Source organism: Salmo salar, chromosome ssa04 (assembly GCF_905237065.1).
Source record: "Salmo salar chromosome ssa04, Ssal_v3.1, whole genome shotgun sequence".
NCBI lineage: Eukaryota > Metazoa > Chordata > Actinopteri > Salmoniformes > Salmonidae > Salmo > Salmo salar.
This window is the reverse complement of record NC_059445.1, coordinates 63,895,428-63,906,381: the sequence shown is the minus strand read 5'-3', so window position 1 is coordinate 63,906,381 and position 10,954 is coordinate 63,895,428. Positions and strand designations below refer to the sequence as shown.

The following is a 10,954-nucleotide window of genomic DNA, read 5'->3' as shown; positions in this document are numbered from 1 at the left end:
TTTAGGAGTTCGGCCACGTGAAATCCTTTGTTCACTCTGTGGTCTCTCTTTCTGTATGGCCAGGGGGAGAGAGTCTATGCCAGGAATTTACGACCTGAGAGAACAGAACCTGGGTGTAGGAGAGAGGGGGAATCCACGATCTATACCCAGAAAGGGCCACTGTCATGACAACACAAACAGCTTACAGTAGGCAATTAAGATCACAGTTATGAAAACTGAGGACACTAAAGAGGCCTTTCCACTGACTCTGAAAAACACCAAAAGAAAGATGCCCAGGGTCCCTGCTCATCTGCGTGAACGAGCCTTAGGCATGCTGCAAGGAGGCATGAGGACTGCACATGTGGTCAGGGCAATAAATTGCAATGTCTGTACTGTGAGATGCCTAAGACAGCGCTACAGGGAGACAGGACGGACAGCTGATCGTCCTTGCAGTGGCAGACCACGTGTAACAATGCCTGCACAGGATCGGTACAGCCGAACATCACACCTGCAGGACAGGTACAGGATGCCAACAACTGCCCGAGTTACACCAGGAACGCACAATCATTTCATCAGTGCTCAGACTGACCGCAATTGGCTGAGAGAGGCTGGACTGAGGGCTTGTAGGCCTGTTGTAAGGCAGGTCCTCACCAGACATCACCGGCAACAATGTCGCCTATGGGCACAAACCCACTGTCACTGGACCAGACAGGACTGGCAAAAAGTGTTTTTACTGACGAGTCGCGGTTTTGTCTCACCAGGGGTGATGGTCGGATTCGTGTTTATCGTCGCAGGAATGAGCGTTACACCGCGGCCTGTACTTTGGAGCGGGATCGATTTGGAGGTTGAGGGTCCGTCATGGTCTGGGGCGGTGTGTCACAGAATCATCGAACTGTGCCTGCAATGACAACAAGCTATCTCAACGCTGTGCATTACAGGGAAAACATCCTTTTATTTTTTATTTTACCTTTTATTTAACTAGGCAAGTCAGTTAAGAACAAATTCTTATTTTCAATGACGGCCTAGGAACAATGGGTTAAATGCCTTGTTCAGGGGCAGAACGACTGGCTGAGCCTTCTCTCTGGCTTTGAGAATTATAAAAATGTGCAGATGTTTGTTTGTCACTTATGATTTGTTGGTAGGATGGGCTTCTTGAGAGGAGTCTTCTAGAAGGCTCTGCTCAAAGCTATTTCTTATCAACCTGGCAGATTCAAACATGGATCTCGTGCTGAATGTCGCTGACCGCTGTCTTCACCCCCTACGTGTACCCGTCACCATGGCCCGAGGAAAGATCATCAGCCTATTGTTAGTCACAAACCTGGGGGCCGTGGTCCTCTACCTGGGCCTGGGGTGGCTAAGCTACCACCACTTCATCGTTGACCGCAACCTCAGGAAACATCCACAGTTTCTAAAGGTATTTCCTTCTTTATTATACTTGTAGCCTGGTCCCAGAGCTTGTTAGACGTCACACCTGTAGGACTTCAAGAGCATGAACAGATCTGGGACCAGGATAAAATCTAGTTTTATGCAATTGAACTACAACAAACAGTTTATGAAGAGCACCCAGGAAGGTTTATTGTCATACTTTTAAGGTTACTACCGGAGTTGGCATTTTGCTTCTTGGTTACTATTCTTCCCAAGTATTTTCTCAAATGTACTGATCTCAGATCATTGTTGGACCTCAGAACCAGGTGCTCCGGGAGATCAAATACGCCATGACCTCGCTACCTATAGTCAGTATACCCACTGTGGCATTTTTCCTTGAGGCAAGCTCTGACAACGTTGAAGAATCTCCCATGGGTAAGACAACGCTGCGTTCACCGACGCTCAGACTGTAATGTTTAAACTATTCATAGTTGTTATGATACTAATGGTGGTTAGTTTTTTTCAGGTTGACCCTTTGTGCTTCTCAGCATGATTCCCTTCCTGTTATTCACAGACGGGTGCATCTATTGGATTCATCGGTTTCTTCACCACAAGCGTATTTACAAGGTGAGGATTATAAAGTCTTGTTAACTATGGAAGTGTAGTACTGGGTACAGATAATTGCCAAAATAAAGGAAACCCAAACATAGTGTCTTAATAGGGAGTTGGGACACCACGAGCCAGAATGGCTTCAATGCACCTCGGCATAGATTCTGGAACTCTATTGGAGTGGTACGACACATTCCTCAGAGAGAAATTCCATAATTTGTTGTTTTTCTTGATGGTGGTGAAAAATGCTATCGCAGGCGCCGCTCCAGAATCTCCCATAAGTGTTCAATTAGGTTGATCTGGTGACTGACACGGCCATGGCATATGGTTTACATCATTTTCAAGCTCATCAAAACATTTAGTGACCACTTGTGCCCTGTGGATGGGGGCATTGCCATCCTATACGGGCATAGCCATAAAATTTTAAAAAAAAAGAATGGCCTGCCCACCATTTTTATAAATGACCCTAAGCATCATGGGATGTTATTTGCTTAATTAACTCAGGAACCACATCTGTGTGCAAACACCTGCTTTCATTATACTTTGTTTCCTTTATTTTTGCAGTTACCTGTAGGTCCCTTCACAGACAATGGCGAAAGTGCATGTACTACCACAAACTCCTCATTTGCCACGTTCGCCGTATTGTACAGTGTACGGTTACTATTTTTTTGTATCAACATTTATACAGTATACTTGATCCAAATTCTAGCTCCAAGACAGGTGGAACTTGAAAAAAACTAAAGTAGATTAGGATGATTTATTGGCGCTGTCGTGTCTTTGGCTATGCCGGATTAAGTGATATGACATGCTAACTTGTAAAATGATTTCTCTGTAATTAATATTACCTGATTAAGCTAATCATTTAAATGTAATTAACTAGAAAGTCGGGGCACCACGGAAGAACGTTTATAGAGCTGTTATCTTCCGAATAAACTCTTAAAATACTTTGTAATATTTTACATCGATAGCAGTCAATATTAACCCTTGATTTATTTTCAGTCTCATAATGAAAGTTGTAAGTTCTTGGCTATCTTCACGAACCCTGGCTAACAAGTTGAATCAGCAATACAAAATTGGGTTTAATCATTTATTTACTAAATACCTAACTAATCACACAGAATTACAAATACACAGAATACAAATGATGTCATACAGAAAACGTCCCGGTAGACGGAACAGATATGACGGCTGGTTACACAAAGGAAAGGGGGTTGGGCTTGCATGAAAGAGCGGGAAGATTTAGGAACAGAGAAACAGCAGCTATGCTATCGTAAATACATTATCTTATGCATTCTAAATTACCGCCCATTTGGAAAAGGAAAATGCAATAAATATTTACTCTGAGCTGCGCTTCGGTAGATTGGTCGTAGATGCTGGCCGGGTTGGCCAACAGATCTCCCTGTTTTATGAAGAATGTCAATGGTGGTCGATTGGATACGTGGTGGTATCTTCGTCTGGATGTTAGACTGGATTCGTCCGTCCTTTCCTAGCCCACGTTACAGCGGCCGCTGCTAACTCAACGGCTAGGAAGTAGCACTTCTGTAGTGAATAAGCTCAAAGTTCATACCAGTTCATACCATAGCTCACGCCAAGGTTGGCTTAGTTGACTTGACATGTGTGTCCTTCTAACGTAGAGGCTGCAGACCTCCAGTACTGGAACTACGTGGTTATCTTTTCGTCAAAGGATTATATAGTGGGGAGGGGGAGGGAGGTGTTTCATCGTTTATAACCCCTGTCTCTTCACAGGGTTGGGTTACTGATCGAGCAGGGCACTTTCCTTATGAAAACCCAAATCTCTCATTCGGAAGCTAAAATTACATTTAATCTCCTAACAAACATTTTCAATATCAAACATTTCAATTGCATAACAATTCCATGTGACTCTGATAACTAGAGGGTGTATACTTTCTCAGATACAGTTTATGTCGTCCTGTCATCAGTCATAATGTCTCAGATGACAACCGAACTGACATACATACTCATTACGTTCCCAAGCATATTTCCAACTGGTTTTATTAACAAAATGTGGTACCTTTCTCCATTTGTTTGATGTTCCCAGACTCTCTATATTTAACAGGACAGCAGTCCTTCAGTAGGGTCAGTAAGAGAGGGGAAGGGGGAAAGGTATTTATGGGGGGGGGTCATAAACCTTACCCACAGGCCAACGTCATGACAGCGCATTGAACCATGTCGCCGTTTAAAAACTCTGAATAGTGCTCAAACAATGTCATATCTGAATTCCTCCATATTAATGCACCTTCGCCATTGAAAGTGGATTGTTGCTGTATAAGTGATGTTGGAGGTGCAGTATTACAAATCAGTATACAATAATCGACAAACACTGTATATTAAAAATGCACTATGCTGAAATCGCTCTGCCACTTCCTGACAAAACAAGCAACTGTAGTGTAGAGAATCATTGTACCATCTAAACCGCTGTGAAATATATTTTCAATAACCCAAAATATTGTATTTTCAGCTATTTGACGCTGGTGTACAAATCCGAAAGTAGATGCTAAAACAAAAAGGTATGGGAAGCATAGAAGATGCTACCACATCTTAGACTTTCTTTCAATGAGAGACCGATCTAAAATTCACATTTCTATGTGAATTTGGTCAGGTCACCCAAGAAGTTACACATATTGCAGCTTTAATAAGTCATATCATTTTGCTCATTCTCTTATGGAGTTAACATTGCCTTAAAGTTGATTAATAGTGATCCCTTAACACGGCAATCCCGTTAACGGGATAGATTTGACAACATCCGGTGAAATTGCAGAGCACCAAATTCAAACTTCAGAAATAACAATATTCAACATTCACGAAAATATTAGTGTAATACATCAAAATAAAGCTTAACTTCTTGTTAATCCTGCCGATATATCAGATTTCAAAAAGCCTTTATGACGAAAGCAAACCATGTGATTATCTGAGGACAGCGCCCCGCATACAAACACATGAAAATAATTTTTCAACCAGGCAGGTGCGACACAAAAGTCAGAAATAACGATATAATATATGCCTTACCTTTGAAGATCTTCTTTTTGCAATCCCAAATGTCTCAGTGACACAATGAATGGTCGTTTTGTTCGATAAATTCCTATATCCCCAAAATGTCAATTTATTTGATTCAGAAATACACCGGTTCCAACTCACCCAACATGACTACAAAGTATCTAATAAGTTACCTGTGAACTTGGTCCAAACATTTCAAACAACATTCCTAATCCAACCTCAGGTATCCTAAAATGTAAATAATCTATCAAATTTAAGACAGGATAATCTGTTTCCAATACCGAAGAAAAATAACACGGAGCGCGCTCCTGTTTACATGCAACAAAAGACTAGGGACCTTCAGAATGACACGTACAAAGAACAGTACTACTTCTTCATTTCTCAAAAGAAAAACATCGACCAATTTCTAAAGACTGTTGACATCTAGTGGAAGCCATAGGAATTGCAACCAGTTCCTGATAAATAGGGCTTCCCATAGAAAAGTATTGGAAAATCCTATGACCTCAATTTTTTCCCCTGGATGGTTTGTCCTCGGGGTTTCGCCTGCCAAATCAGTTCTGTTATACTCAGACATTATTTTAACAGTTTTAGAAACTTTAGAGTGTTTTCTATCCAAATATTCATATCGTAGCTTCTGGGCCTGAGTAACAGGCAGTTTACTTTGGGCATGCTTTTCATCTGGACGTCAAAATACTGCCCCTTTGCCTTAAGAAGTTAACAAATGTGCACGTTTGCCCCTCCATTTCTTGGCCTATATATTGTTGCTAAATACTTGTGTATGTAATGTACAGTGGTAGAACAAAAGCAATGCTATTTCTTTGATACCCATGTGTATTGTCTGCTGGTCCTAGCCTCAATTGCTGGCACACTTGAAAGTGATCAAACGGGGTCCTATGTTTTGTATGCCATTTATTCCTCAGCAAATATGTTTTTAAATACAATTCCTTTTGGAATCCTGCTCACTTAAATTAACTCTGTGATGTGTTCCCTCCCCTCAGCACTTCCACAAGCCGCACCACGTGTGGAAGATCCTCCACACTGTTTGCCAGCCACGCCTTCCACCCACTTGATGGCTTCCTGCATGGCCTGCCTTACCACGTCTACCCCTTTCTCTTCCCCCTGCACAAGGTGCTCTACCTGGCCCTCTACATCTTCGTCAACATTTAGACCGTGTCCGTCCATGATGGCGACTACCCCGGCCCACTGAAGGAGGTGGTCAACGGGGAGGCACACCACACGGACCACCACCATCTCTTCTTTGACGTCAACTACGGCCAGTACTTCACCCTGTGGGACCGCATTGGTGGGTCTTACCGCAACCCCTCGGTACTTGAAGGGAAGGGCCCCCTCGACTGCATTCGCAGACTGACGGCTGAGGGGAAGATGAGCACTAATAGGGCTAATGCTAACGCCAATGTGCACACAAATGGGCATGCTAACGGAAACAGTACGAAGAGCAAGGAGGAGTAGTTTGTACATGTGGTCTAGTGTCATGATGAATGAGTGCTTAGCTGGTAACGCTAAGCTAGTTGTCATTGATAAGGAATAGCTTACGTTTTTTATTTTTTTATTTAACCTTTTATTTAACCAGGTAGGCCAGTTGAGAACAAGTTCTCATTTACAACTGCAACCTGGCCAAGATAGAACAAAGCAGTGTGACACAAACAACACAGTTACACATGGGATAAACAAACGTACAGTCAATAACACAATAGAAAAGTCTATTTACAGTGTGTGCAAATGTAGTAAGATTAGGGAGGTAAGGCAATAAATAGGCCATAGCGGCAAAATAATTACAATTAAACACTGGAGTGATAGATGTGCAGAAGATGAATGTGCAAGTATAGATAATGGGGTGCAAAGGAGCATTTTTTTGTTATATCAATATGGGGATGAGGTAGTTGGGTGGGCTATTTACAGGTGCAATGATCGGTAAGCTGCTCTGACAGCTGATGCTTAAATTTAGTGAGGAAGATATGTCTCCAGCTTCAGTGACTTTTGCAAATTCGTTCCAGTCATTGGCAGCAGAGAACTGGAAGGAAAGGCGGCCAAAGGAGGAGTTGGCTTTTGGGGTGACCGGCGATATATACCTGCTGGAGCGTGTGCAATTGGTGGATGCTGCAATGGTGACCAGTGAGCTGAGATAAGGTGGGTCTTTACCTAGCAAAGACTTATAAACAGCAAAAAAAGAAATGTCCCCTCACTGTCAACTGCGTTTATTTTCAGCAAACTTAACATGTGTAAATATTCGCATGAACATGAGATTCAACAACTGACACATAAACTGAACAAGTTCCACAGACATGTGACTAACAGAAATTGAATAAATTGTCCCTGAACAAAGTGGGGGGGGTCAAAAGTAACAGTCAGTATCTGGTGTGGCCACCAGCTGCATTAAGTACTGCAGTGCATCTCCTCCTCATGGACTGCACCAGATTTGCCAGTTCCTGCTGTGAGATGTTACCCCACTCTTCCACCAAGGCACCTACAAGTTCCCCGGACATTTCTGGGGGGAATGGCCCTAGCCCTCACCCTGCGATCCAACAGGTCCCAGACGTGCTCAATGGGATTGAGATCCGGGCTCTTCGCTGGCCATGGCAGAACACTGACATTCCTGTCTTGCAGGAAATCAATCACGCACAGAACGAGCAGTATGGCTGGTGGCATTGTCATGCTGGAGGGTCATGTCAGGATGAGCCTGCAGGAAGGGTACCACATGAGGGAGGAGGATGTCTTCCCTGTAACGCACAGTGTTGAGATTGCCTGCAGTGACAACAAGCTCAGTCCGATGATGCTGTGACACCCCAGACCATGACAGACCCTCCACCTCCAAATCGATCCTGCTCCAAAGTACAGGCCTCGGTGTAACGCTCATTCCTTCGACGATAAACGCGAATCCGACCATCACCCCTTGTGAGACAAAACCGCGACTCGTCAGTGAAGAGCACTTTTTGCCAGTCCTTTCTGGCCCAGCGACGGTGGATATGTGCCCTTAGGCGACGTTGTTGCCGGAGATATCTGGTGAGGACCTGCCTTACAACAGGCCTACAAGCCCTCAATCCAGCCTCGCTCAGCCTACTGCAGACAGTCTGAGCACTGATGAAAGGATTGTGCATTCCTGGTGTAACTCAGGCAGTTGTTGTTGCCATCCTGTACCTGTCCTGCAGGTGTGATGTCCGGATGTACCGATCCTGTGCAGGTGTTGTTACACGTGGTCTGCCACTGCGAGGACGATCAGCTGTCCGTCCTGTCTCCATGTAGCGCTGTCTTAGGCGTCTCACAGTACGGACATTGCAATTTATTGCTCTGGCCACATCTGCAGTCCTCATGCCTCCCTTCAGCATGCCTAAGGCCCCTTCACGCAGATGAGCAGGGACACTGGGCATCTTTCTTTTGGTGTTTTTCAGAGTCAGTGGAAAGGCCTCTTTTTAGTGTCCTCAGTTTTCATAACTGTGATCTTAATTGCCTACCGTCTGTAAGCTGTTGGTGTCTTAACGACTGTTACACAGATGGATGTTCATTAATTGTTTATGGTTAATTGAACAAGCATGGGAAACAGTGTTTAAACACTTTACAATGAAGATCTGTGAAGTTATTTGGATTTTTACAAATTATCTTTGAAAGACAGGGTCCTAAAAAAGGGATGTTTCTTTCTTTGCTGAGTTTAGATGACCTGGAGCCAGTGGGTTTGGCAACGAATACGAAGCGAGGGCCAGCAAACGAGAGCATACAGGTCGCAGTGGTGGGTAGTATATGGGGCTTTGGTGACAAAACGGATGGCACTGTGATAGACTACATCCAATTTTCTGAGTAGGGTGTTGGAGGCTGTTTTGTAAATGACATTGCCGAAGTCAAGGACGGTAAGATGGTATGTTTGGCAGCATGAGTGAAGGATGCTTTGTTGCGAAATAGGAAGCCGATTCTAAATGTAATTTTGTATTGGAGATGCTTAGTTTACAGTCTAACCAAACACCTAGGTATTTGTAGTTGTCCACATATTCTAAGTCAGAACCGTCCAGAGTAGTTATGCTAGACGGGCGGGCGGGTGCGGACAGCGATCGGTTGAAGAGCATGCATTTAGTTTGACTTGCATTTAAGAGCAGTTGGAGGCTACGGAAGGAGTGTTGTATGGCATTGAAGCTCGTCTGGAGGTTTGTTAACCGTGTCCAAAGAAGGGCTGGTTAACACATTATTTTCATTGGGATGAATGAAAAGGACCAATCAATCAATCTACTGTTGTTTATCTTTGTCCCTTGTCCCTTGAATTACTTTTTCCTGTTTCAATGCTAGGGAAAGGGACAAGGCAACCTTTCCTTAAAGACATTTCACTGAAAAGCACTATGCTGAATATACAGTTGAACAAAAACAGTTTTGGACTTAATTTCAGTTTCTATATTTGCCAAACAAATACTTAATGGTCCAATGCAGCTGTTATCTCCGTATCAAATCATTTATGGTTAACAATTAAGTACCTTACTATGATTTTTCAATTAAAATGGCAAAAATAAAACTAATAGCTTCTTAGTGAAGAGCAATTTCTCAGGCAAGAATTTTGTTAGGACTGTCTGAGTGAGAAAGGGAAATCTAGCTGTTATTGGCAGAGGTTGGGAACTATTTGTTAATAGTGTATTGCAATTTCTAAACCAGTGACTATTTTTCATTGGGATAACTTTAGCAGGGAGGCAAAATCACCACGCTATCTCATAGTCATAGGCTATACAAACCTAGCAGGCCACTCACCATTTCCTGGAACTCACAATTGTTGCCTTGAGAAATAATTACTTGTTTTCGCGTGCACTCAATGAATGCCACTGATTGTGCCTAATTCTATGTATTTTATTATGACAACACAGGACTGTCTGAGCCGGGGGGCAATGAAATAGGATGTCTAGTGCTGATTTAATGCAAGCAAATAAATGCATGATGTTCCTTCACCCCCTATGTACTAGATTACTAGTCAGATTTGGTCATGCTCATACCCAGTTTTAAACCCTTTGGGACTTAGCGCCAACACCATTGGCTGCCTACAGAATGGTGCAGGATAAAAGTAAAGTCTATGATGAATCTAAGTGGGTGATTATTGTGTATTTGTATCTGAAAGGTCTGCTTTAAAACGCAAAACAATCTGGGGCAGAAATATCCCAAAATAAAAAGTAGCTGCCCATTCAGAAGTTGGACTTGCATTCATTTTGACTTTTGAAAAATGATTTGGGGTTTACAAGCAGCAAACAAGGTGAATCCTATTGTATATGGACACATCGAATAATGTATGGTAAGCTCATCCCATAGGCTGTTTTGCAGCGAACTCTTTTATTGCTTAACCATGAAAAATAGTTTGGCCACAACACACACTATTAGATGAGGCATTGTGTACAGTAATGCATGTGGAATACTTTTTAATTAAATAATTGACTACAATTATGTCTGGAAGGGATAGGTTTTAAAACATTGACATGTCGTTGTTTCTCAAACCTAGAAACTAATATATAAAGATGTCTGTCACATGGAACCTTATTAAAGTACTGTGCAGTTTCCCCATTTGAAACTGTTGGAGGCTACAATTATATCAATATCTGAGAAGCCTTCTGTTAATCCAAATAGTTTCATTATATATTCTTCTTTGTGTTGTCTCAAAAGTAATAATGATGGAATATTCCCAACTCCCAAGACATGTTTTCTTGCATGACGCAGCACTCTTGGTGTTATTTCTGACTAAATACAGCAGAGGGAGCTATTGCATTACCCAAAGTATGTAATTTCCCAAGGTTTTCTTTTCAGTGTTTTATCTTTTCAATTTATGAAACATCAGGTCAACACACAGCAAAACAACACTCCATTGTGTTTTCGTTAGGATCCCTTTCTGTTACATCAATTGTTACAACGTAGACGCAAAACATGTAGCCCACAAAATCCTAAATGAATAGTCTGTATGGACAAACTCATGGAATAGAACTGTAACGCGCTTGAGCTGAGATGCGAGGAGACA

The 10,954-nt window shown here is 42.6% G+C and overlaps 1 non-coding gene and 1 pseudogene across 1 annotated transcript; both read left to right on the top strand.

The window, feature by feature from the left end:
* The first annotated feature begins 1,195 nt into the window (after positions 1-1,195).
* On the top strand, positions 1,196-6,438 carry LOC106603646 (lathosterol oxidase-like; annotated as a pseudogene).
* Positions 5,705-5,839, top strand: LOC123742648 (small nucleolar RNA SNORA57). The gene has a single exon (XR_006769798.1). It is a non-coding gene; the product is annotated as a small nucleolar RNA SNORA57 (small nucleolar RNA).
* Positions 6,439-10,954: the final 4,516 nt, after the last annotated feature.